Here is a 27,380-nt window from a genome sequence, read left to right as displayed (position 1 = left end):
GAACAAGAACTTAATACCTAGTTATTAGGAAGACAATGACGTCAAAAGGGGGAGAAAAAGAATAAAAGAAGAAAACCTTCTCTGCAAAGAAGAGAAAAGTCATCACTTAATCAAATTTTCCATCACCAGCAAAACGGCATTCTTCCCTTCCTTCAAACCATCTGTGCTTGTGTTTACTAGGAGGCCTGGTTTCAGATGGAATATTAAGCAACTTGCACAGACGCAAATAGAGCCCTAGTGAACTGCAAGACAATGAAGAGAGAGTGGATGCGATTTCTAAAAGTTTAAGTACACACACCACTTTGTGAGAATTCTTGAGTGAAGAGAAATGTTACTTGCCATGATGAGTGGCAGGAGGTAAAAGTCCAGGACAAAATTCCCAAGCCAAGGTGAAGGGCAGCAAGCATCAGGAAAGCTTCCTGAGTCTTAAGGAAGCCAGAGCATGGCCAAAAGTATAGACTTCACAAACACTGCACCCGAACACAAAAGCTGCTAAAAATGACTGGACAAATTCTGCAGAGGGATTTCTGGATTTATTTCAAATAATTAAGTTTTGATTTGTTGCATTTATTTAAGGTCCAGGAAGCTCAAGGAGCCATGGATTGCAGATGTCTTCACTGATTGTTCCAATGCTTTTACGTTTGATTTCATGACTGGGCTTAACTTTAAGAAGAGGTAAATATACAGACCAAGAAAATTCAGTGCAACAAGAAAAGAAGTTTTCTCTGGGCAAGTAAACACAGGTGAGCCTGCAGGTGGACAGAAGGATGAGGTCTGTCTCCTTCCCCCAAGTGGGCACGGGAAGAGGAGGAGAAAAGCAAATGAGTGCATTCAAATGAGTGTGTATGAGTGTTGGCAAGTGTGTATGTGTGTGTTCATAGCAGAGCTTCTGTCTGCATAAATGTGTGGATTCTCATCCCTGCTCCCTGGAGAGTTTAGATTTGAGAACAGAGAACATGACTCCTTTCCCCTGGGCAAATTTAGTTTCTTGGTGCCTGTCATGTTTGCTCCAAATGCTTGTTGTCCTTAATGGGTCTAACTGACTTTCTTCACCTGTGAGATCTGGGCTCCACTTAGCCTCAGCAAACCCACTAGGCTGAACTATGATGGCACCTAAGAGCCTCAGCTGTCCTGGGGTTGCCAGCTTCTGTGTTCCCCATCTCACAGTCTGTTTTTTTTGAACCTGAGCCCTGATCTTCTCCTCCACCTAGAACAGAGGGAACCCATGTTTTCCTTCATACCCTGCCTCCCTCCATATCATGTCCCCTACCAGGAGGCTATCCTTTATCCAGGATAACCTTGACAGGGTCCTATGGGGCCTGTTTGGCCAACTTCAAACCGAGCCCAGTCCGAGTCTCCCCCATCCCCCAGCACATGCTCTCTGCAGTGCTGGTAGCCACTACATTTTGTCCATGCCAGGCCTCCATGGGAAAGAGGGAACCTGTGAACTCCAATTTCCATCAAGAAGGACCTGGGAAATGCTGGTTGTGGAGATCTCTGGAGACACTCTTCTGAGTTCTTTCATTGGAAGGTTGGAAGTGAGGGTTAGCTGGGAAAGCATAGAGGAGAGGCTGGTATGGATGTCTAGCATCTTTGGGTGAAAGAGGGGCTCCTTCAAATTCTAAATGAGGGGGACTTGGGGCTCACAGAGAGCCAGTGGAGAGCAAGAGTGATGGAGAGTAGTGCATCTACTCAGAAGAGAAAAGATACTTCAGCAAAATCACAGACCCCTATCTCAACCCATCAGGCCAGTAGCATGCTCTTTCCCCAGTTCTCAGCCAGGTCCTGGTGTCCCCAGAAGTCTGGTTTCAGGGATCATTCCTTTCCTCTTCTCATTTTTTTCATCCCAAGGACAAAGTCCTTGGAGGAGTTTAATTCTCATCCTACCACCTCCAGCCACAGAGTTCTAGGTGAGTGCTCTAAGCATTCATCTTCTACTCAGAATCTGAAACAGATGAACTGATCTCCTTTAATTTCCTACAACACAGAAAATGGGATAAGGGAATCCATCCTCTCCCTCTCTTCTCCCCTAATCCCTGTCTAAATCAAGAGCGAATTGGTGCAGGAATAGGGCCAGATCTGACCTTTGAGAAATCTTTGTTGTAGTCCAATTCAATTCTGTTTGAAATACAAAGAAATCACACTGCCCTTAATAGATTAAATTTTAATAAAACACATTAGGTATGGTACAATATGAATGGACTGGTTATAATTGTAATAGTCAATTAGGTCCCAGAGCTAAGGAGGACACAGTAATTTCTCCACATGGGATAGCTTGGGCGTGGATTGATTTCAAGGTGGGTGGTATCTGCTGTGGGGCCCAGGCTGCCAGAAAAGCTTGGTAGATTCCTCCTCAGTCCCTGGGAGGGAGAAGGTTCACATCTGTGTGCATCTGCAGGCAGATGGGACAGAAGCTATTGTCAAACAAAATGGCTTAGGAAGAAGAAAGACAGTCTTCATGTAATCACACAGATGATAATTTCTCATCCTTCACTTTTTAAAAACCAGCTCTCCATTTTCTGTTTCCTCAGGTAGGTTTGTAAGTTTGCAAAGGCAGGGTGAGGATCTGGGCTTGGGCAGACCAGGACATATTGAAATCATAGTAAGCAGTCTCCTGTGATGGTGGGGCCATTTGGTCCCCCACCCCACCTTGGGTTTACTGCCAACTTCCAGATATTTAGATGGCCCCTGCTAGCTGGGGAGGTGGTAGTGATGGAAGAAAGCTGGCCCTCTTCTTCCCCCCAAGAGCATCTTCCATATTCCACACTTGCTGAAGTAATTTTCAGCAATACCTGTGGGCAAAACTGAAATGGGTTTTTATTTATATTATCATAAGGAAGTTGGTATTCTGGACACTCCTGAAAGGAGAGATTGCAAGAAGAGTACAAGTCTTGGTGATAAAGGAAGAATTGCATTTTCTCTCTAATGCAACACAGTCACTGACATTCATTTGTCACTTTGAGGGGGAGAAGAAGTCTAACTTTGACTCAAGTTTTTTAAAAAGTGTGTGTTTTCTAAGGGGAAGGAAATACAGGTAAATAAACTTGTGAGACAGTCTTCAACCACATATCAATTTGCCTCAAGTTGATAATTAGAATTTGTCCATCTGGAGTAGGAGCTATCACTGAGAAAATAGCTCAGAGGAAAAAAACAGCTATTTTCAGGTTAATTAAGGGACTTTGGATTTTAACCATCATGAAAATATTCTCATGGGAATTTTCTCCCGTAAAGAACACATCTACTCAATAAATTCCAAATCAAAGTTTGTCCACTTATTTCAATAGTGTCCTCTCTATTTCATGAATTTTTTATACTAGTTTATTTACCATATGATGTGCTGACAAATATTTAACATTTTGTAGATCAGTGGTCAGTTTCCATCAAAATCAAAATTAAATCGTATTAATGATATGCATTTCTCAATACTCCCAGGTGACAACACACATTAATACAACTATTGCAAGTGATTAAGCTCAATGAAGGAGGAGAGGACAAGAAGTCCAAAACACCCCACATATTTGATACTGCAATTGAATTTCAGCAAACTGTTTTCACAATTAATGCTTTGAAAAATCCTCATGCTTGTTTTTTTTCTTTACATCTAACTCCAAGTAGTGTTTTGTTCTTCTGTCTACCAGGTCACACCTAATGGGAGAGAAGAATGTTTCCCCGTGGGTTTTCTCCTTGATATTCTAGTACTTGTATGTAAGTACATAAACACACCATTTAAGACTTGCAATATCTAAAAGTTTCTTCTGTGATTCACTTGCTATAATAATCTGGGGATACTGGGTAGGTGAAAGCATTTGTCATCCTGTTATTTTCTTTCCATTTATTTCACTTTCACTTCAGCTCTTATTGATAGAAAACACACTAAAATGTTCTTATGGAATTTTATTAGACTTTTGAGATGCTCAACAGTTTATACTAATGAGACCATCTAAAGACTTTTGAAGATTAAGACAACCTCTGTAAATTAGAACCTAATTGGAAGTTTGAAATTATATCACAGATGAAGTGTTCTAATTAGCATGATGATATGTTAATGGACTAGTGAGATACATGGGCTGTGCAGTTTGGACTGAACCCCTCCAACGCTTGCATGAAAATTCTCTCCCCTATACTGACAATAACAAAAGATTTCTATAGATGTCAGCCTTTCCACAATGACATAAATTTATAGTGCACACAATATATTAGCCCATAGTGCTGTTCAATTTTTTTCATGATCAGAGAACTAATAAATTTGTCAAGATGAATTAAGCATATAAATCAGATGAGGAATAACAGATTACAGAGTAAAGCGCAGTGTCTCCTGAGTCTAAATGAAATTTCAATTTAATAATTTCTTCCTAGTCCAGTCATAATTTGTTTAGAGATGTTGTTCTACTTCTTTCAAAGCACTATTCACACTGTCATTAAATGATACTCAAGCTTTTAATTTTGATTTATTTTATATCAGGAAGCTTGAGACAGTGAGAGGTAAACAATGTTATTTTTGTTATTTACTTGAACATTGCCCTGGCTGTTCTTGAGGTAAAAATTAAACACTTAAGCACTTACTTGAACCATCTGGCAGGAACCAAGTTCATGCATGTCAACTCTCACCTCTCCAAGTCTCATGCCCAGGCTTCTCCAGGCTTACAGTCTGGAACGTTGATCATAAGAACCTCTTTGTCTACTATTTATTATTTTCCCTCACCCACGGGAAGAGAAAGGCAAGCCTGAGAGTGGGGAAGGAAAGCGGAAGGGATTTCTGCCCAAAGGACAAAGTCCAGAGCTAGCTGCCAATACAGTGCTCTGGTGACTCCAGAAGAGTGTTCCCAACTTGACCCTGCCATCCCTCCTGGAGGAGGTTAGGGGTGAACAGGCGGCCCCCTCCTTGCTTCTATGGCCATGGGGCTTCCAGGTGCAGAGAGGCTCCCCCCACCCCTTTACACACTGCTTCCTAGTTTGTTTTCCCTCTGGCATGCACCAGTGCATCTCAGGCCTGAGGCCTGCTCTCACACCTGCTTGCTCTCCCCAGGCCCCCAGTGCTTGCACATGCTCCTGGTTGGACATGCTCCTGGTTGGACATGCTCCTGGTTGGACACCCTTGGCTTCCCGCTTTGGGGTCTTGGGGCCTTTTCACTTTTGCTTGCACCCCATGTCTTCCGTGCTCTGGGGGAGGTGAAAGCAGCCCCAAACACCACAGGAAGTAGGCAGAGATGGGCTAGTGAAGAAGAGGTGCATGTGTGTGTGTGTATGAGTGTGTGTGTGTGCGGAGGGGTACCACTACTTCCTTGTTTTGTGAGTGGAACTAAGAGTCAGTATCTTCTAGAAAAACTGATCTGTATTGGGACAAAAGTATGTACAAAGTGTAAAATAAAAATAATCTTTCAGGTGTAGTGAGGTTGTGGAAATGAACACAAGTGATGTTTGTTCCAGCCTCTGAGGCATGTGTGTGTGCGTGAGTGTTGGTGGTGGGAGGGTGGGGTACTAATTCTGCAGCACAAGTGGTCTGTAATTTCTGGTCCTCTGTTTATCAATTACTCCTTTGATTGTAGCTAATGAAGAATAAAATCCAGAGGAGGGGTTTGCCAGTGGATCCTCCCAAGACCCAACTCACAGTGTATTGGACACAGGAAGGAGGAGGAGGAGGACCAGAAAGGGAAGGCAAAGAGAGTGTGGGTATTTGTGCGTGGGAGGTGGGGAGTCTTATGCTCAAAGGCAGCACGAATCAGCTCTGTGGCTGCTCAATCCACTGAGAGCTGAGAGAAGTTAAGGGACAGCAAGCCCTGCAGCTCCACTGACTCTTGTCTTTTCTGCACTAGGCACCCAACGGGCCCAGGGGACACGAAGTGGAGCAGGGACCTCAGCGCCCCAGAAGGCTGGAGCTCAGAGCAGCGCCAGAACCAAGGTCGGCCACAGCGTCCACATCTTCAGCAGTGGTGGGGAGCCAGGGATCTGGGTCACTTGAATTGAAGGGGGTGGGAGGTGGATAAAGTCCAGGGGGACACCGGAAACTTACTGGTAAATGGGACTAGAGGCTGTGTGAGGGAAGCAGCCAGTAAGCGGTGCTTAGAGTAATCCATGGAAAACCCTACCCAAGGTTGGCTTGGGCTATAACTTTATTTGGGAGTTTCTTTTCCCAGAGAGTTGAAAAACTGGCAGAAGAGGCTACAGGGGCTGGACGCTGGCCCTTAGGTAAGCATTACCTGTTGACTGAAGCACCGACCTAGCTATTTGGGTGGGTTGAGCAGGGGTGCGAATGTAAGTAGGAGTCACCAGCGCCGCGAAGGGAAGGCTACATAGGAGTATTTCAGGGGCCTAGGCAGGTGGTGGATACTGTAGGGGACCAAGAAGTGGGTGCTGAGAGACCAGAAGAGACCTGAGACAGTAGGAGCAAGAAGAAAGGAGGACAGGAGAAACAACACAGGGACCTGTGCTTCCCGATAGGAGAGGGAGGCATGCGAGAGGGTGGGGGGGGGCGCCTGGGGCAGGCGCAGGTAGACAGGAGTATTACTGGAAGCTGGGGCAGTTTTGGGTGCTGAGGTCTGTAGCCAGCTCCTCCAGGAGATGAGCATCCATTCAGACTGACTGCGGAGGCAGCTGGGAGCAAAGCGCTTTTGGCGACTGGGAGCCCAGTTTGGGATAGCACAACTTTCCACTGCGGGTGCCTTCTCTCGCTCTGGAGTGTCACTTCTCAGGAGGATCCCGGAAGCTACTGCAGCTGATCAACCTGGCAGGCAAGAAGATGATGTCCCTGAACAGCAAACAGGCATTCATGATGACTGCCTGCATGTAGAGCCCAAGTACTTGGCACTGCACAGTGCCTCGCCAAAAGGTGCCCTCCGCCAGCTCCCCAGCAGCTCCAACAATGCTGGGGGCAGTGGTGGTGGCTGTGGGCCCGAGCAGCAGCTCCATTAGCAGTGGTGGCAGCAGCAGCATGGCAAAGGACTGGGAGGCTATGCAGAGAGCTTGTCTTCCAACCACACCTGTATTTATGCATGATCACTCTTTAAAGGCACATTTTGAAAGCCCCATTATCTGCTTGATGTGTTTTTCATTGTCTGCATAGCAAATTCCCCCACCTCTCTTAAGTATTCAGCGGGTCTTGCCTTTTATATTAATATTTATGACCTGGGCTGTTGCTTGCTTGTTCACGTGTTGTGTTGTGTCGTCTGCAAGCTCACTTTCCAACTCCTTCTGTGCTCTGAGCTGCTCCATTTTCAGGACTCTTCACCCTTATTATTTTAATGTTCTAGCAATGTGGTAGGCCCAGTGGCAGTGTGGAGCACTGGGCTGGGACTTCTGGAGAGAGCGTGCACAGTTCCCTGCTGGGTGTAATCTGTGGTTTCTACTTGCAATTGCAGAGCAATATAGTCAGCGCACTGGATGAGAGTCTATCTCGCACCACTCAGGGCTGACCGGGCACCCACCACCACCACCACCATCGTCATCATCATCATCACCACCACCATCACCACCAGCCGCACCAGGAGATCTAGGGTGAGTTGCTGGAGCACCTGAGTCCCGGGCTGACTCTGGAAGCCATGGCAAGACCCTATGGTGCCATGGTGTCCATGCTGGCTCACTGGCCGCACATGGCAACCATCAGCCCTATGCACGAAGCAGCACTCAGCATGGCCCTTGCTCACCGGCTGTCAATGCACCTGGGCTGCATGAGCAATGGGGATGCCAACTTGTGGGACCTGGAGGTGTTCTCCAAGTGCTTCAAGTAGCAAAGAATCAAGCTGGGGTGACACAGCTGATGTCAGTTTGGCGCTGGCCAACCTCAAATCCCCAGAGTGGGCTTGCTTCCCCAGAGCACCATCTGCAAGTTGGAATCACTCACACTATAACATAAGGACATGACTGTGCTCAAACCCTTGCTGCAGGCATGGTTGGAGGAGACCAAGAAGTCTCACCGGGAGAAACTTAGGAAGCCAGTGCTCTTCAAGGGTGGCCAGAAAAAGCGCAAGCACAGGTCCATCTCAGCATCCAGGAAGCACTAGCTGGAAGCTTCCTTTGCTATCCAGCCACAGTCCTTCCTGGAGAAGATCGCAGCCATCGCCCAGCAGCTGGACTTTAAGAAAAACGTGGTGCGCATGTGGTTATGAAACCAGAGGCAGAAACAGAAAAGAATGAAATATTCTGCTGGCATTTAGGGAACCTATGGCCTCTCCAGGGATGGCCCTCTCCTTGTCTCCTCTCTTCTCCCCCTGTTTGTTGCCTCTTTTCTTTTGATTTTGGGCACCAGAAACGATTCCAGTAAATGTGAATCCAGAGAAAGCAAGGATTGAAGAGGGAGCAAATGAGCCAGTGAGAGAGCCATTGGCAAGAATGTGGACAGGTATCCCAAAGTAAAGAAAAGTAAAAGATGGGGTTTGTCAAGTTGGAGCAAAGTTATCTCTTTGTAACCTCACTTCAGCTTCATCAGAGGAAGTGTGGAACTGGCTGTTTGAAGGAAGACAGAAAGCCTTTTAAAAGTCTGCAAGAATGAAGAAGATAGATTTGTTTTTATTCTTACAGATATCACCCTTGTTTGGGTTTAAAAGTACACTTTGCAGCTATTTTTCAGAAATAGAAATTGATTCCAGATTGAAACTCTAAAGTAAAGTTGATGCTTAATGTAATAGACACACTTCTAAAGTATTTTGAATTTTAAAAAATGACGGATCTGTGTATAGTGGTTCTTACCCCTTCTTCCTTCTCTGCAGTGTTAATAAAAGAGTTGTACCTGCTGTGTTCACTTATCTTGAAAGCTATTATTAGATTATTGCCAAATAACCCTCTGCAGATTATTAATTTTTGTCTCTAAAAACTTAACTTTGTGCACATTATAATTAATTAAACTGCCTTAGTCTGAGAAATGGGGGGAAAGTATAACTAGTGGTGTTTTAAAAATTTGTTTGATGAGTTTACAGAATTTTTACAGCTTTCCTCTTATACTGTGTTCCTTTGGAACAAGTTGTATATTCTTACTTTGAAGATTGTTTTGTGTTTGTTTTTACTGGTAGTGTCATGATTTGTGAGATGACACTCAGTAATGGATGTCTTAATTGTGTAGACCTGATTCACTGTCCTAGGCATTGTTTACTATCTTACATATTTAATGGGGATTCCCACACTGCCCCCACCACACACACCCTCTCTCACCCACCCCTACACACACAGCACTCAAACAGAAGAAGAAGCAATTGGAAGCATGACTGACACATCATTTTCTATCATTAGGTGCATTTTCCACTTGGTGCTTGCCTCTCCAGCTCTAAGATCTCACCAGGGTATTTCAGTCTTCCAGTTTTCAATTCCTTTGTTGGCACAGTCCCAAAGATGCTGATGAATATTCAAACAAAGGATCAGAGTATCACCTAAACATAAAGATTAGTGACTGCTTTTTATCCAGGGACTCTGGTTGTGCTCATACAGATGTCATTGAAGGATAGATTGGAGAGAAAGATGTACATAGGTGTGTGGAGATGAGAGTCAGAGCTGATCACAAGTATGATAAGAAGGTTTCCCAGGATGGTGATCAGGTATGTGCACAGGAACAAGCTGAAGATGGGCAGCTGAAGTTCTGGATCCACTGTCACTGCAAGAAGAATGAATTATGAGTGATCTGTATTGTTTATACTTTCCACATTGTGGATGAATCTTATGGAAAAGAAATCATGAATAACTTAGTAAGACTAGTAATGATGATGATTTTGGTGATGGTACACAATAGTATTAGCAGTACAACATGGGATGTTTTAGAAAATACCCTTCTGGACTCATTGATCTTTGTAATTTAGCCTCCAGAACTCTAAAGCAATCTATTTCTGTTCTTAATTCATAGAATTTGTATTGGTTATGGTGGCCATGTCACTGGAGACTCTCACCACTCTCTCTACACAACACCAGCAAAAGAACACAATTACTTATCAGAAAATTTTGTAACACTCATCATGTTTGAGAAGGGTTAGATCTTCTCTGACTAAGCCTGTCATTGTGAAAGTATAGACTGGAAGAATGAGAGCAGGAAGAGAAAGAGTACAAGCATGTATGTGAATGTGTCAATAGGATGACAGAGTGTTCACCAAAGAGGCAAGGGGTTCCTTATTACCTTTTTCATGTTACCTCCTTCCTATTTCTGCAAAATGAACTCCCCAAAATTTAATTTCTCAATAAGAATTAACTAAAGAATTAATTAAGAATTAAGAATTAATTAAGAATTAATTCTTATTTCTCAATAAGAATTAACTAAAGGGCTTTGTGCTCTCTCTCTGGCATCAAGAGGATCATGTGAACATCTTACTTGAATTTGAGGATGGTTAGACTACATGGGGGGAATGGGAACAACCAGGTGAAAGAGCATCATCTCTGGGTTGTGTCTCAGGTTTTGCTTCCAGAATGGGGCAGGAATGCTGGATTACGTCTCATGTTGATTCCTACATCTCTATATCCCTATGGAGATCAATAACCACAGGCTGTCATTAGACCAGCTATTTTACTATCATTCTAATCTCAGAAGTACATATTCTTAAAGACCAATACCGAGGAAATCAGATGGGTGTTTTACTGACCCATGAAGCTAGATGTGCACTATTCACTTCTCTCCATTTTTCTGCTCACTTGTATTTTGCAGACTTGCATACCACTTTGTTCATAAATTCTAGTGTTCCTTTGTAGTTATAAACTAAGGCTTCTTTATCTACTACATAATATTTGCAAGTTTATTTTTTATTTTAGGTCTGAATATATATTGTTATCCATATATACGTTGTTGTAAATATTATCTAAACATAAACATACAAGCACTTGGGTTCTTTTCTTATATATCATAAATGTTGAATAAACCTTAATTTTTTCTTTGTATTTATTACAGAGGATTGTAGCCTAATTTCTATGATGGCTGCTGGTAGTCAAAGATATAAACAGGACCAGAGACTCCTGTTCAGGATTAGATAAGTATCTTCTTTACTTTGTCAAATTTTTTTTGCAATAGTTTTGTTCACATGAGGGGAGTGAGTTGAAGGTTCCACCACTCATTTTGAATTGAAGTAATAATTCAATTAGTAACCATTGGAAAAAATTTGTATGCAGATGTACCTATACACTCCTTTGTTTAGATTTCAAATATTACTTCATGGGTAGTGGTGTTGTTCCAACTTAGTGTTCATTTTAAATATTCAGAGTTGTATGTTATCCTACACTTATGAAATTATTTTAAATATTAGATGTAAATTAATTACTTTAGATATGAAATGATAATTTATATAAATATATAGATGTATATGTATATACATATATATATAAAAATATGATGGGATGATATTGAAATGATTTTATTCAACATTTTGTTGCTATTGACTTAAAAAAACAGGAATGGTAGATACAATGATATAATGAAATCAAATAGGAAATGTATTAGTGAAAACGATTAGGGAATTTCCAGAGCTATGTCCAAGTATAAATATGTGCACACTTGGAATTGTTGATCTTCATGAAGTTGATCTTTAATGAAGTACATACATTGTTGAAGTAAATACACAGACTAAATTGTCTTGGAAAAAAAAGTTATGGAAAGATATGAGTAATATATCATGAACCATCAGTAGACACAATAATCATATAAAAATATTCCTTAAAACTTTTGCAAGAGTTAATTTCATAAAACAATTTCAGGAAATGTATGTATGATATATACTCTGTGTCATTTATTAAGATAAGCAAAAGTGTGAATAACTACTCAGACAAGTTAATCACAAGAAAGGAAATCACAAGTTGTTCTGTTGGGAAAATCTGGTGCACATAGGAAAAGATAGGTTGTATAAGCAAATCTTACCAGGTTGACGTTTTACTTGGTCATCTCCAGTGATATTTCTCCGTCTACTTTCCCCTCACATAGCCAAAGGTGGTTGGCCAGCTCAAATCTAATACATCATGATTTAGGCTAAAAATTAGCTCCCAAACCATGTATAATCAGTATAGTAAAAATGTCTACAACTTTGAAGAATATTTCTGATTAATAGAATGTAAAATTAATAGTGCCAAGGAAAGAATTCAAAAATTCAACTTATAAACTAAAATAAAAATCTGCCATAGTTTAGTATTAAAACTCTCTGTTGTGTTTTTAATGTTATTTTATTCCTACTTCTGAAAAAGCACATCTAATATAAAAACTGTTTTAGTGCTTTGATATTAATTTAAATGGAACTTAGCTAAAGTGGTCACTTTTAACATTCTGATTTTTAATATTAGACTATGACAATAGTTCTAGATAAAATTCTGGATTGTTCTTAATTTGAATCATGTCTCACGACCAAGACCATTGCTGGTGGGATCAGCACAGGGAAGTGAGCAGCCTTGGCAGGGCTGGGAACCTGGATTTGACAGAAAGGGAGGGGAGGGAGAGCCTCTGGGAGCAAGAGTGGTGGCCCGGCTGTGAGCAGCGGGAAGCAGGGCTCTCCTGCCAGGCGGCCAACTGCAGCGATCCTCAGATCTGGCCTCCCTCCAGCACTACCACCTTGCCCCAGCTGTCCCTCATCCTAGATGGCTCCCCAGGACGCAGCCTTCCTCCTCCACCTCCTCCTCCCCCTCGGCTTCCCTGCATTGTTCCATCTTCCTATTCCTCCTGCCCTGCATTCATGCATCTTCCTCTTCCTCCCACTCCTGCACAACCGCAAACGCGGCGCGCTGGCGGCCTTGGGAAACTCCCTTCCCCTTGCATCTTGCAGAGCACGGCCTGCGGTTGACAGCCCACAGCCGCTTCCGAGATCTCTCTCACCCGCCTTTCTCGCCCACTCCAAGAGAGCCTTGACGATCGCACCTGGTGGTGGTTGCGCTCAACTTCTAAGGTAGGAATTGCACCAGTGGGGTACTTAAGCCCTAGGGTGCTGCACTGGCTGTAGGGCGGGAGGGCCAGGGTTTGAACACCCGCGCCACCTGAAAAGAACTTTGTTCTTTTCCTCTTTCCACCTGGATTCCAGGGGCTCACCCCTGCTTTGCTAGAAAAATCAAGACAGAGACAAGGGGGATTGCATTCACACCCGTGAATCCCACTCAGTTGGGCAGGCCCAAGTTCAAATCCCATTATGATGTGAATGCATTATTTCCCCTTTCTTCCATCTAGACTCCACGGGCTCTCCCCTGCTTTGCTAGAAAATAAGGACACGAACAGGGAGATTGTGCTATGGTTGTACACTGGCAAATAATGGGCGGGTCCGCATCTCAACAAACACACCACTAAAAAGGGTTGTAATAAGTACTGTTGTTCATTTTGAAGCCCAGAGTTCCATCTCCACTTCCACAAAAACAGATAAATAAATAAACAGAGAAATACATAAATACACAAATGCATAATCACATGAATATGTAAATCAATAAATGAATGAGTGATTTAAAAAATACATAAGTGAATGAATGAATAGAAAGAAACAAACACGTGAAGGAAGTAACAAATACATGGATGCAAAACTAGACACATAAAAACATAAATGAATAAATAAATGGCTGAATGAAGGAATACACACACAAGCACAGAGATACGTAGAGGAATAAATGAGCAAATGAAACAAATTAACTCAATTGAATAAATGAATGAAAATAAACTAATAAATACATAGATACATAAATATATCAATTTATACATTAATTATCAAGGAATAAATTAAAAATGAACTGGTGAACAAATACTTAATACATAAACACATAAATATATAAATAAATAAATGAGTGCATTAATACATCAATGAAAAAATAAATACCTGAATGATTCAATGAATGGAGTGAAGAACAGAACAGTGGTTACCATAGACTGGGGAAGGTAGTGGGGAGGGAGGAAAGAGCCAATGTTTATCCATGAGTATTAGTTAGAGTTAGATAGAAGTAAGGTTTGGTGTGCTATTCCTTGGGGGTGACGGTAGACAAAAAATATATATTGTACTGTGTTTTTCCAAAAGCTAAAGGAAAGGATTTTAAAACTTCCTGTGAAAGGGAGTCCTTATTTTCACTTTTTTTCCCAGTCATTACTTCCTATCATTCACTCACAAAAATGAGCAAAATGTTATGAGAACTGTGTAGGTAGCAACAATCTTTTCTCATTAAAAGAAATGATAAATAATTTCAGTGACAGATATGTTCAAACTAATATAAATGTTACACATTGTGTATGTGTGTGTGTATATATATATATATACGTATATATACATATATATATATATATACGTATATATATATACATATATATGTATATATATGTATATATATATATATCATACATCACATGGAAACCCATTAATATTTACAATCATTTTATGTCTTCCCATATCAGTTAAAATAAACTTAATATCAATATATGTATGTATGTGTTTATATAGGTGTATATGCACATATGTATTCATTGCTAATGTGCATATACCACATACATATAAGAAAGCCAGAAACGTTTGATGATGCACTCAGAACTTAGTAAGAGTATAAAGCTATTTATATTCCAACTGCTGACAAAGAGAAGACTTGTAATACAGGAAGCTCAGAAGATTCTAAACAATGGAACTCCCCAAAAAAGCTGAGATGTTTAATATGGGTGAGACAAGCACAGACAAATGAGTGGTGGTTGTAAAGGCACATTTCTGAGGGAATAAATCACAAAACCACTCTCTCTTCTCTGCCTCCTGAAACACAGAAGAAACAGGAGCATGAAGAGTGGATCTAAAGTATCATACAGAACACAGGCAGCATACTTCATACTTTAAAACCACATATATGCTTCAATGTTGAAAATACGATTTTCATATTCGATTTCCTTAAACTTTGCCAATGCTTTGTCTGAGACTTTTGTATGCAGTAGGTTAGTGGTGAAAGCTGGATAAGAACTTCATTAAATATTCTATATTCAAGCATTAAATAGATCAGTTTGCAAATGAAAATGTAGACACTGATCTTTGGCAGAAGTGGGAATATGTTTCGGGAGGGAAGTAATTTTCCTTCAAAGATATTTTGGGGTAGAAAATTAAAAGAACTAAAAGTATGTAATATGTAGGTCTCACATAACAGACAGAGGAGAGTTGAATTTATCAACTCACCCATATATATGGTCATGTTCTTGGAGGACAAGATACTTTTGACATCTGTTACATCATACATAATAAAATATTTGACTTTCAATAATGTTCCTAGGCTAGTTTAGGTTTAGGCAAGTCACTACTCTTCAGTGTCATTTTCTTTGTCGCAGAACTACAAAGTAACACTGAGCGAAGGATTAGTTAATGTAAGTGTGGAATCACATTACTCTGCCAAAGTTAAGGTCATAAAGATAAAATATCAGTGATTTCATTGAAAACTCCTTTGCATCTGCAGTGCAGTCTTGAAAGTGAAACCCAACTTAACCATGAAAAGACAGGCAGCACCAAACCACAGGAAAAGAAAAAGCAAGACAGTAGAGAGTAACCTCAACTTAGGTACACACAATCAAACCTTCAAACAACTAAGACAAATAAATGACAGGAATCACCACATACCTATCAGTACTAACACTAGAGAAAAGGGTAGATCAAAAAGAATTAACCTAGAAGGTAACACACATGCACAGGAAATTAATGTGAGTCAACTCCCTGTGCAGCTATCCTTATCTCAATCAGCAAAACCCCTTCTTCCTTCCTATTATTGCTTATACTCTCTCTACAACAAAATTAGAGATAAGGGCAAAATAGTTTCTGCTGGGTATTGAGGGGGTGGGGGGGAAATGGAGGGGACAGAGTGGGTGGTAAGGGAGGGGATGGGGGCAGGGGGGAGAAATGACCCAAGCCTTGTATCCACATATGAATAATAAAATAAATAAAAAAAGAAATCTACCAGCAATAGGGAGGTAGCACTCTATTTCACAAGACAAATGCAAAACACAGCTAGAGAAACGATGGAGTGATTGCAACTAAATTTTTCTTTACCTTTGCAGAATTTGCTACAGATTTGGTGTTGTCCTTCAAGGATATTTACAGGAAATAATTTACATGATGTAAAAACAAACTATAACATTAAAGTCCACACAAACCAGGTCCACATTAAATAATATTCCATGATAGTTAATAACATATCTTATAACTAAGTGCATTTATAGAAAAAGTGATGATTGAAATAATAATTACTGTAAATTATACTGAGAGGTTTGTAGTGTTCACAAGAATTCATGTCCTATATTACTTAGATAATTAGGGCAGAGGTGTTGTGCTAATTAAATATTCTATAACTTTCTGTAGCTCTTTTGTGAAATGGACATAAGACTACAGAAATTAATATTTACAATTAGGAAATGTTCCATTTCTACTCTTTATTTTGCATTAGCAAAGCCTAACTGATAAATAAAGACCATTATATCCATCAAATTTTTTTTTAGATTCTGAATGCCTTTACCTTTTGAACTTTTTTCTTGTAATTATTTATTTTGTTTAGCTCTTTAGGCTTAATAATGCCCTGCAGAAACTGAGATGCCTGCCCTGTCTTGCTCTTTTCTCTTCACATGACATTATGCAGTGTGTGTAAATATCTTGCTCTACTTTCTCACCTGTAACATAAGGGAAGGGAGGTAGGTGATGTGTAGATCCTGAATTAAAATTCTGTTGCTGTGGTTTAGAACACTTATGTCTAACTAGGCCAGCTTTGCCACATTTTAATCACATTTGTTATATGATGGCCAAATCTTGCCTTTCTAAACTTAATGTAAATGCAGTTTTATGCACAAAAATGATAATTCAGTTTGGAGTGTTCTCAGTTAACTAAAAATTTCTTTGAAATGAGATTTTCACGTTGCATCAGGTTAATAGATACTTAACTTCTCAATATTTCTTTGAGGAGATGTAGTATAAACTTTATGTCTGCTGTTCCTTTATATGTAGATTATTATATAACAAAAGCAAACAATTTTCTACACATACTTTGTAGGCCATAATTCCATGGAAATAATCATTCTCTTCAGATGTAAAGGTAACATGATTCACTTATGCACTTATAGTTATATCCACTCCTCCTCAGATGCTTCCATCTTCCCACTTTTCAATTATTTTCAACTTTTGTGTTAAAAAAATAAGCTATATTTTGCTTTATTCTTGAAGCTCTCCCAATAAAGCAGCAGCAAGAATATTAGAATAAACAAAATAAAGAGAAAATAAAATTTAACAATAGGACCCAACCTAAAAATCAATTATAATTTCAAAACACACAGTGGTTATACATTTTTATGAATATTTACTGCTTGATATTCTATGAAAGACATCTCACTGGTAAATTCTGTCTAATTTCCCCAATGTTCTCTCTACTGTGCATAGAAAGGAGAAATAAAGGGTAAGGTATCTTGTCCTGAAAAATGATAAACGTAAATGAATTTACACACAAGCACAGAGAATCACACATGTGAACATTAATGCACTTTCTAAACTTTTTATTAACACAGCCTGATTTATTTTAGTATAATGTACAAATAGCCACTATTTGAAGGAAATAATTCAAGGAAGTAAGTAATGTGTGTTTATGATTCTTCACATTCATTTTTGCGATATTTAAAAAAATTTTTATTCATTTATTCACATGTGCATACATTGTTTGGGTCATTTCTCCCCTCTGCTCCCCACTCACTCCCTCTCCTCCCACCCCTGTCGCTTCCAGGCAGAACCTGTTCTGCCCTTATCATTAATTTTGTTGAAGAGAAGACATAAGCAATAATAAGAAACACAAAGCAGTTTTGCTCATTGAGGTAAGGATAGCTGTACAGAGAGTCTCCTAGCATTAAATATAACTCATCTTACACACATAAGCTCAATTTGAGCACTGACTATCTCTACTTTTGTTTACCATTGTACTCCATTCATATAGTCTATAGATGAGCCCCAAAATTATTTGTTGACAAAAGAAAGGAATGTTGATCTTCATCATAGGATTCTTATCAAGGTTAACTATGATAATGCCATTAAAATGATTTCCAAAGCGATTTATACTTAGCGAACATTTATGTATAGTAGGTGGACCAATGTGAATAATATTGTTAAAGGAACTATTAGCCAAAGGGAAAAAATTGTATGTAGGAAAGAATGAAAACAACTAAACTAATGATTCAAATCAAGAAGAAAGAAAACGTACCATAAAAAGAAAAATAACCTAATAGAATGAGTAAGATGATTTAAATATGCAACATTTGTTTGGTGCCATAGTTAACAAATTTCAATAAATGTTATAAAAAAGTTAAAACAACATTTCTCTGAAAAGCTGCATAACTACTGGAAAATTATTTAATTGTTTGACCTTCATTTTCTACATCTACAATTGGTAATACTAATACTATTATTTTGAACATTTTACATATATCCTCCAATATATTAGTTATTAATACATTGCAACTAAAAATTAAAATTACATTGATTTTACTTTATTAACTGGTTTAGTTTGCATATGTTTTCATGAGTAATTTTATTAAGGTGCAACTGGCACAGGACATGTTCCACTTTTAAAGTGTGTATTTTAATAATTTATGGTGTGTATGGATGCCCACACGCAAAAGGATGAACACGTCAATCATCAAGTGTTCGCCTATGCCTCTGTAATCAATTCCTCCTCTGCCTCCCTTCATCTACTCCCATTTCCTGAGTTATTTTCAAAACACTTTCCATCTCTATTCCTTAGTCTGCATTCACACTTTGAAATTTGTACAAAGGAAATCATAGAGTAACTCCTTTTTCTAGCCCCTTTCACTCAGCATAATTATTTTAATGTTCATTGGTTTTTTTGAACAACTTCTGTTTACTCTCGAGTAGAATTTCATTGCAAGTTTACTGTAGGTTGTTCCTCCATTTACATGTTAATTGTCATTTCAATTTTATCTAATTTTGGATTATTAAAACTTACAGAGAGGAGCATGATGGTCCTTGACTGTAATCCCAGGACTCTGAAGGCTGAGGTGGGAGAATCTGAACCTTGGGTTATATAGTGACATAGTGAGAGATTATCCCAAAACAAAAAGGAAAATAAATGAAACAAGTCTGCTGTGAGCATTTTTATTGTGTGTAATTTCTTTGTAGGTACATAAATTTAAATTCCTCTAAGGTAAATAAGTAGGAGCAGAATTGAGCATCCCTTACTTACAAAGAAATCACCATAGTATTTTCCAGAATGGCTTTACCATTTTATATTCCTAACAATAATACATGAAACCTCTAGCTTCTATTACAGCCAAAATTTGTTGTTTAGTATTTTTAGCTTTAGTAATACAAACAGTGACTAATTGAATCTCATTGTGGCTTTAATTGGTGGTTCCTAATAAATAATTATGTTGAATATTTGTCTGTATATTTTTTGCCTTTTTCTTCTCTAGTGAAATGATTGTCAAATCTTTATTTAAAATACTGTGTCTTTTTCTTACTGTATTTTGCAGTCAATTCTCTACATAATCTAAATATATATTCTTTATCATATTTATAATGTATATGCAATGCTTCCCACACTGTGGCTTGTATTTTATTTTCTCATGTGCCTGTTTGGAGAAGCAAAATATTTTAATTGACTAGTCAGCTTATTTCAACATCAAATGAATATATTAATGCTATAATGTGTTTTTTTGAGTTTGGCTTATTTTGTTCAATATGATGGTCTCCAGTTCTATCCATTTTCTTGTAAACAGCACTGTTATTCTTCTTTATGGCTGAATAACACCTCGTCGTGTATGTACACCACATTTTCTCTATGCATTCATTAGTTATTAGGCACCTGAGCTGATTCTACAGCTTGCCTATTGTGAATAGTGCTGTGATGAACATGGGTGTGCATGTGTCTGCCTTGTATGTTCATTTAAACTCCTTTGAATAGAGTTTATGGAGGGGTCCATAGTGTATGGAGGGATCACAAGGTAGGTGTAATTTTAGCTGTTTCAAGGGTGTCCATGCTGACATTTATAGGAGTTGCACTAGTTTACATTCCCACCAACAGTATATTAGTTCCTTTTTCCCCATCCTTACTAGCATTTGTTGTGTTTTGTTTTCTTGTTGATTACCACTCTTAATTGTGATGAGATGTCAACACAGTTTGATTTGAATTTCCTTTAGGTCTAAGAATATTGAACATTGCTCATGTGTTTATTAGACATTTGAACTTCTTCTGAGAACTGTTAAATGTATATGCCCATTCATTAACTATACCGTTTGTTCTTTTGTTATTTAACTTTTGGAGCTCTTTGTATATGCTGGATATTAATTCTTTATCCAGTGTTCCCTTTCTGTGGGTTGTCTCTTCATTCTGGTAATTATTTCCTTTGATGTGTAGATTTTTCAAATTAAAATTCTTCAAAGGAAATAACTTCACAATCGGGAGAAAAATCCATAGAAAGGGAGAAAAAACTTTGTAAACTATTCTTCAGATAAAGGATTAATGTCCATAAAAAACAATTGTTCCAAAAAATTAAACACACAAAAGCCAAATAATCCAATTATACATGGCCAATTAAAACATGAAGAAATATTCAACATTCATAGCTATAAAGGAAATGCAAATAAAAATGACATTGATATTCCATCTTTCGTCACTCAAAATGGCTTTCATCAAGGAAATAAACCATATCAAATGACAATGACTGTGGATGTGTGTGTGGAACCATTTTACATTGTTGATGGGGATGTAATTTAGTGTGGCTACTATGGATATAAGTACAGAGGCTATATGGGGTGAATTCACGTATTATATATATATATGTGTATATATATATATACATATATATATATATATACACATATATGATATATTATAACAACCTTTGTAAATACTTCAGTGTACCCCCATGCAGCATGACAATAATAAACAAAGAAACTAAAAACAGAACCATAATGTGATTCTGCTGTACTACTCCTTGACATGTATCTTAAGGAATGTAAGTCATCATACAATAGAAATACCTGCACACTCATGTTTATAGCAGCAATATTCATAGTGACCAGGTAGAAAATCAGCTTAGGTACCTATAAATCAATAAATGGATAAAGAAAAATGAAATGTGATATAAATATATGTACATATGGTATATATTTTTCATTTTCTTTTTTGTACACCCACATGTATACTTGTATATACATACATACATACATACATACAGTAGGGTATTATCTAGCCAAAACGAAGAATGAAATTCTGTCATTTGTAGGAAAAGGAATGGAGCTAGAGATCAACATATTAAGCAAAACAAACCCAAATCATAAACATAAATATTGTATATTGCATGTTCTCTCTCATGTGAAGATTCTGAACCTTTAATAAGGAAAAAAAGAATGACATGAGAAAAAAAGGTGACTGCTAGGGGGACCAGGAGGAGTGAGGAAGGAGAAGAAGAGATAAAGGGTACATTGGATCAAAATGCTTTATATGCATGTATGAAAATAAAGTAATGAACCACATTAAATGTGTTTTAAAAGGTCATAAGGAAGAATAATTGAGGGGACAAATTTTCTGAAGGTGCATTATGTGCATGCATGGAAATATCACAAAGAAGTCTTTTTGCATAATTAATACACACAAATAAAAAAGTAATTTGATGGCTGAAAATAAGTAAATTAAGTGAAAATCTGCTTCTGCATGTCTTAGAATTTTCATAATTCAATGTTTTCCTTTTCTCAGCCCATACTTAGACAGAAAATTATTAAAACAGCTTACAGAGAAAATATGTAGGATTCTAAAACTTGGTGGTCCACAAATAAATTCTGCTTGCTAGAATATTATTTTTAAACAAGCTGACAATTTCTGCCATGTGCACAGATAGAACTTCTGATTTACTTTATAATACCTTATTCTCAAAGACAAACAAATCAAGTTCTCCAGATATTTGACAAAATACTTGAAAATACAAGCAAACAAAAATAACAGACCAGTGAGGAATATGTAAAACAACAGCAATAATTGAAGAAGCAACAAAATAATTTGAAAACTACAATTGATTCTAGAAAAGAAAGACATAACAATGGCACAAGAACAAAATATTAGGAATATAATATGAATAAAAAAAATAATTCTGACTGTTGAAAATAGCACAGGAGAAAAATCAACTAAGGAGTAGGAAAGATGGTTTCTGAACCTTACTGTAATCACATATGTCTGTTTGATGCACAATCAGGTATATGATGAGAAAGATAAAGTTAAAATATCAGAAGGATGAAAACATTCTAACTTCTTCATTTGTGCTTTAGAAAAGTGATTCTATATTGTATTTCCTCAAAATGAGATGTAAACTGACTATCTGGAATTTGCATCTCTTAAGAGATGGGTAGCTTTTCATACCTTGTCTCCATCCTTCAACCTCAGGGGAAAATTTCTCTGGAATTCTCTCAATATCCAAACCAGTCTTGAATTATCTTTCTAAATTTATCGATGATCTAAGTTTCTGTAAAATATAAGGAACGTCTTTTTTGTTTGTGTTTTTTTTTTAGAGGTCCTGGTGTTGGAACTCATGTCCTGTGCTTGCTAGGCAATTGCTATACCACTTGAGCCACACCTTTGATCTGTTTTGCTTTGTTAATTTTTGCTGGGGATCACAATACTCCTACCTAAGTCTCCCTGTAGCTGGGATTCCATATCCTCATAACCACACCTGGCTTGTTTATTGAGATGTGGGTCTTGATAAATATATGCCTGAGCTGCCCTCTTACCACAATTCTCTTATATCCAGTTTCCAAGTAATTGGAGTGGCAGGGTGTGAGCCACTGGCCCTAGGAAGGAAGATCTTAATACAAAGTACATCAATATATTTTTCTGTATAACTCATAGGGGGAATGATTGCATTTTAGAAGAACTATGCATTATTTGTCTATTTAAACTATGTGCACGTTACTTTAATTAAACTGTTGTGTATTATTACTTTTTTGTAAAAGATCATGTGATCTTAGACTGTGGTAGGACTTTGTTGGTGACTAAATAAAATTCTAGAAGGGCAGAAGTGAAGTGGTAAGAGCCAAATAGATTTTCACTTGACTATTATACAATATTTGCATACAAATAGAGGCCCTTCACGGGTCCTCCTCCTCCTCCTTCTGCCTGGCCCCTTGAAATCAGGACCCAGAGCGCACGCCTCATACTGCTGCTGCTCCTGCTGCCACCGCCCCCGCCCAGCACCACCAATGCCCGGGATGTCCAGCAGGGCCGAGTCCCGCCATTTGCCGCGCCACCCCTCCTGCTCCTGCTCCTGCTCTTACCTCCCGGCTGTTTTCGGCAACCACTTCCCCTTCGCGCACCACATCCTCCTCCTCCATGCGACCATGTCCCTGAGCACACACCTCATTCTGCTGCCACTGCCGCCTTCGCTGCTGCGCACCCGTCCTGGCCCCGCCCCGCGAGCCCCCCCTTCCCCCCCACTCCTCCACCCCACCCCAAGATAGATGATAGATAGATGATAGATAGATGATAGATAGATATAGATAGGTAGATAGAGATGGATAGATGACAGATCAATCAGCAATCAAGTCTGAGAAGATGATGAATGTAATGTGGATAAATAATGTAGTTAAAAATCTTGACTGTTAATTTGCAACTCACAAATAATTAACCTTGTTTCCCTAATGTTACAAAATTGCTGATAAAACCCAGACAAAGCAGGATAAACTGGGAGAACTGGATCAAGGTCGTCTACAGCCCATGCAAAATTGAGAGCAACAGATGAAAATGCACTCTCCATAAAGATGCCTCCCAAGTCTGGTTTCACCGATTTCTATAGGGTTTTCTCAATTGAACATTACACTCAAACAATTTACAAAAAGAAAAATAATGTGGATAAATAAGTACTAACTGAATAAACATTGAAATCACTCCAACTAATTTTCATAGCCGAGACAGAAAGTAGAATATTATTTTAAAATACTGGCAAATGTCTCTTCTTACAGCTAATGAATGAACTCTGTAGTGGGGGGACACTGGCTGTAGGCCAAGGAAAGTTATTCTCTGTTGATTATTACATCCAATTGCATTCAGGCATATAATTACATCTGAAAATAACCCCTTTCATAAACATAAGTGGAAAATATACATTAGAATGTTTTTTTCTAGGAAGATCCTTTTTTGTTAGCATACATTTAATAGTACAAAGGGGTTTAATTTTGATAATGATATAAGCCTGATGAGCTCATGCCTTGATATGAGCCTTCATATTAAGATAAAGATCTCTGTCTCTTCTTATTGCTTAAGACATCCGATTAAAAACAAGGACACTAGATGATTTGATCCTTTGAAACAGGGCTTAAAAAGACTCATCTGCTCTTATTTATGAACAAGAAAGAAGACATTCTCCAGAAAGTATTTGACAAAATTAAGGAATTTATTGGACTCCTGACAGCTGATTTGTTATTTGCAACGTCATGTAAAATGACATTTAAACTACCTTTAAACAGTAGCTATGATTTTGGTGGAGCACAATAGCAACCAGAATCAATTCATTTTGAATTTCGTATGATCACTACATAGGTAGCTCTCATTTTATGGAAATGTCACTTATCAGTATGAGAGTCTCTAAGCCCCCATACTTTAGAGGCTGTACTTTCAGTTTTGTAAATTATTTTTATTAGGAGGGGGCAGGAAAAATATGAGAAATAAAGTTTTAAAGTGGCATACAAATAAATTGTATATGATGCAGTTTAGCAAAGTAATGTGTGCTCATATTTTATCATAGGTACTTGAGGTTCCAGAAAATAAACAACAGCTAAAATTAAAATTCATACAGATTTTACATTTATGGTTTCAACTTCTATCTTGTTACTTCTATCATCAGCTGAATGAATTTCTTCTCTACTATGTACTTTCTTTTATGAATGGAGGGAGGAGGATAAAGGAGAGTGATGTAGGGGGTGAATTCAACTACAATTTATTGTAAGAAATTTGGCAAATATCACAATGCACTCTCAGTATAGAAATAATGAAAATAAATATTTTAAAAATCCATGGATAAAATAAAGCAGAGCTTATCTTTCTATTTGTGTGTGTATGTGTGTGCCCATTTTTCCCCTTGAGTGAAAGAATGTATCCTAATCGATCAGCATATGAAAGTTAGAACACATACTAGAGCCAGCTTCTTTACGTTCTCATTGTGGAACATCAGACTAATAAGTTTTAGTTGTGACTATTAAATGAATACTGTAGACTATAAATAAATTAATAGTACCTATTTCAGGTTATTCGATGATAAATAAAATAGTACATGCAAAACACTTAGCACAATATTTGTAATGCTTCCAGTAGTAATAAATAAAAAAAGCATACTCTCTTCTGACTCTTGTAAAATTAAATACATTATAACAAACTAAATTTGCTTTTTACTCGGCACAGTATCAGACCATGACAGTAAGAAAAGAAGTTTGACTTAAGAATAGAAATGCAAGTATAAAACAAAAACAAAAATATAACTACTTCTACTCTATTGATGCAAAGAAAATAATGACTCATTCAACATCAGAGAAAAATCTATTTAAAAGACACAGTGATTCATTTATCTGTGAGGGAAAACTTTCTCTGCCATGGTTTTCTCTCTGGCTGATGATTCCTTGGTACTGCTACATTTAAATGAGTTCATCTGTGTTCTTGGAAAAACAAGCAGAGACAAGCTAAGTTATGCCTATCAATGTAACTTAATATCCTTTTTGTAATTCAACAAAGTAAAATATACAATTTGCATCTTGGTTGATGTTGATGTTTACAAGTGAGTAATGCAAATCTCAAAATTTATAAAACACTATTTTCCACTCATGAAAGCATAATGGGATAGTTTAATTGTTGCTTGGACATTTTAAGACACAAGTCAGATACTTAAATGACACCTTGTAAAGTATAGCTGACAGGAAATTGTTTGAAATGTAATATAACATGACATTTAAATGAACTATAAACAGAAACTATTTGGTAGAGCACAATAGCAACCAGAATCAACTCATTTTGAATTTTGCATAATAATAACAAATCAGCTGTCATGAGTCCAATAAACTCCTTAAGTTTATCAAATACTTTTGGGAGAATGATTTCTTTCTCTCTCTTTTTCATAAATAGGAGCAGATGAGTCTTTTTAAGCCCAGTTTAAAGGATCAAATCATCTCACGTGCTTGTATCTAATCAGATACAAGCCAATGCCCGGGATGTCCAGAGGGGCCGAGTCACGCCATCTGCCGCGCCGCCCCTCCTGGCCCTCGCCCTCCTGCTCTTACCTCCCGGCTATTTTCGGCAGCCACTTCCCCTTTGCGCACCACACCCTCCTCCTCCTCGCGACCTGGACCCCGAGTGCACGCCTCCTACTGCTGCCACCACCGCCGCGCACCCTCCTTGGCCCCGCCAGGCGCGCCCCCCCGCTTCCCCAGCCAGCCCCCGCGCACCCGCCCCACCCCGCGCGCCCCCTGCTCCCCCAGCCCAGCCCGCCCCCGGGGATGGGGGGCTCCGCGCTCCGCCACCCCGCGAGTCACCTCAGGAGGCGGCCGCGCTCTGCACCCCCACCTCACCGGCCCTCTCCCCGGCCGGGGCGCCCGCCCGCCGCGCCCCCGCCAGGCGCCGCCAATGCCCGGGATGTCCGGCGGGGCCGAGTCCCGCCGTCTGCCGCGCCGCCCCTCCCGGCCCTCGCCCTCCGGCTCTTACCTCCCAGCTTGTATCCGGCACGCACTTCCCTTTTGCGCGCCACATCCTCCTCCTCCATCTGGCGACCGGGACCCCGAGCGCACGCCTCCTACTGCTGCCGCCGCGCACCCGCCCTGGCCCCGCCCCGCGCGCCCCCCCCTCCCCCGCTTTCCCAGCCAGCCCCCGCGCACCCGCCCCGCCCCGCGCGCCCCCTGCTCCCCCCAGCCCAGCCCGCCCCCGGGGGTGTGGGGCGCCGCGCTCCGCTACCCCGCGAGTCACCTCAAGACGCGGCCGCGCACCTCCCTCCCACCTCACCGGCCCTCTCCCAGGCCAGGGCGCCAGTCCGCGGCGCCCCCGCCAGGCGCCGCCAATGCCCGGGATGTCTGGCGGGGCCGAGTCCCGCCGTCTGCCGCGCCGCCCCTCCCGGCCCTTGCCTCAAACTATTTGTCCAGGCTGGCTTCAAAGCACGACACTCCTTGAGTAGCTAGGATTACAGCGCCCGGCTGGAAAGAAGAGTTTAGAGAAGGAGTGTTCATAGAATTATCACCTCAGAAAATTTAACTTACAGCCACTTCATACCCACAAGGATGACTATTATCAAAAAGAAAGTAACTGCAGGGCTGGTGGAGTAGCTCAAGCGGTAGAACGCCTGTCTTGCAAGTGTAAGGCTCTGAGTTCAAACCCCAGTAACCACCAAAAAAAGAAAGAAAACAAGTACAACTAAATAATGAGTGCTGGAAAGGATACAGAGGATCTGAGCATTGCTGGTTAGAAAGGACAACAGTGCTGCTGTGGACAGCAGATGACAATCTGGA

At 39.5% G+C, this 27,380-nt stretch overlaps 1 long non-coding RNA gene and 1 pseudogene across 1 annotated transcript; one reads left to right on the top strand and one right to left on the bottom strand.

Moving 5' to 3' along the window:
- Positions 1 to 631: 631 nt before the first annotated feature.
- Positions 632 to 26,687, bottom strand: LOC141415537 (uncharacterized). The gene is made up of 3 exons (XR_012440505.1): positions 26,587 to 26,687; positions 9,266 to 9,577; positions 632 to 2,392 (listed from the first exon to the last, which is right to left on the bottom strand). It is a non-coding gene; the product is annotated as an uncharacterized lncRNA (long non-coding RNA).
- Positions 6,929 to 8,150, top strand: LOC141415676 (POU domain, class 4, transcription factor 2-like; annotated as a pseudogene).
- Positions 26,688 to 27,380: the final 693 nt, after the last annotated feature.

The sequence above is a fragment of the Castor canadensis genome, chromosome 13, assembly GCF_047511655.1.
Source record: "Castor canadensis chromosome 13, mCasCan1.hap1v2, whole genome shotgun sequence".
NCBI lineage: Eukaryota > Metazoa > Chordata > Mammalia > Rodentia > Castoridae > Castor > Castor canadensis.
The sequence above is the reverse complement of the archived record's forward strand: the minus strand, read 5'-3'. Positions and strand labels throughout refer to the sequence as shown.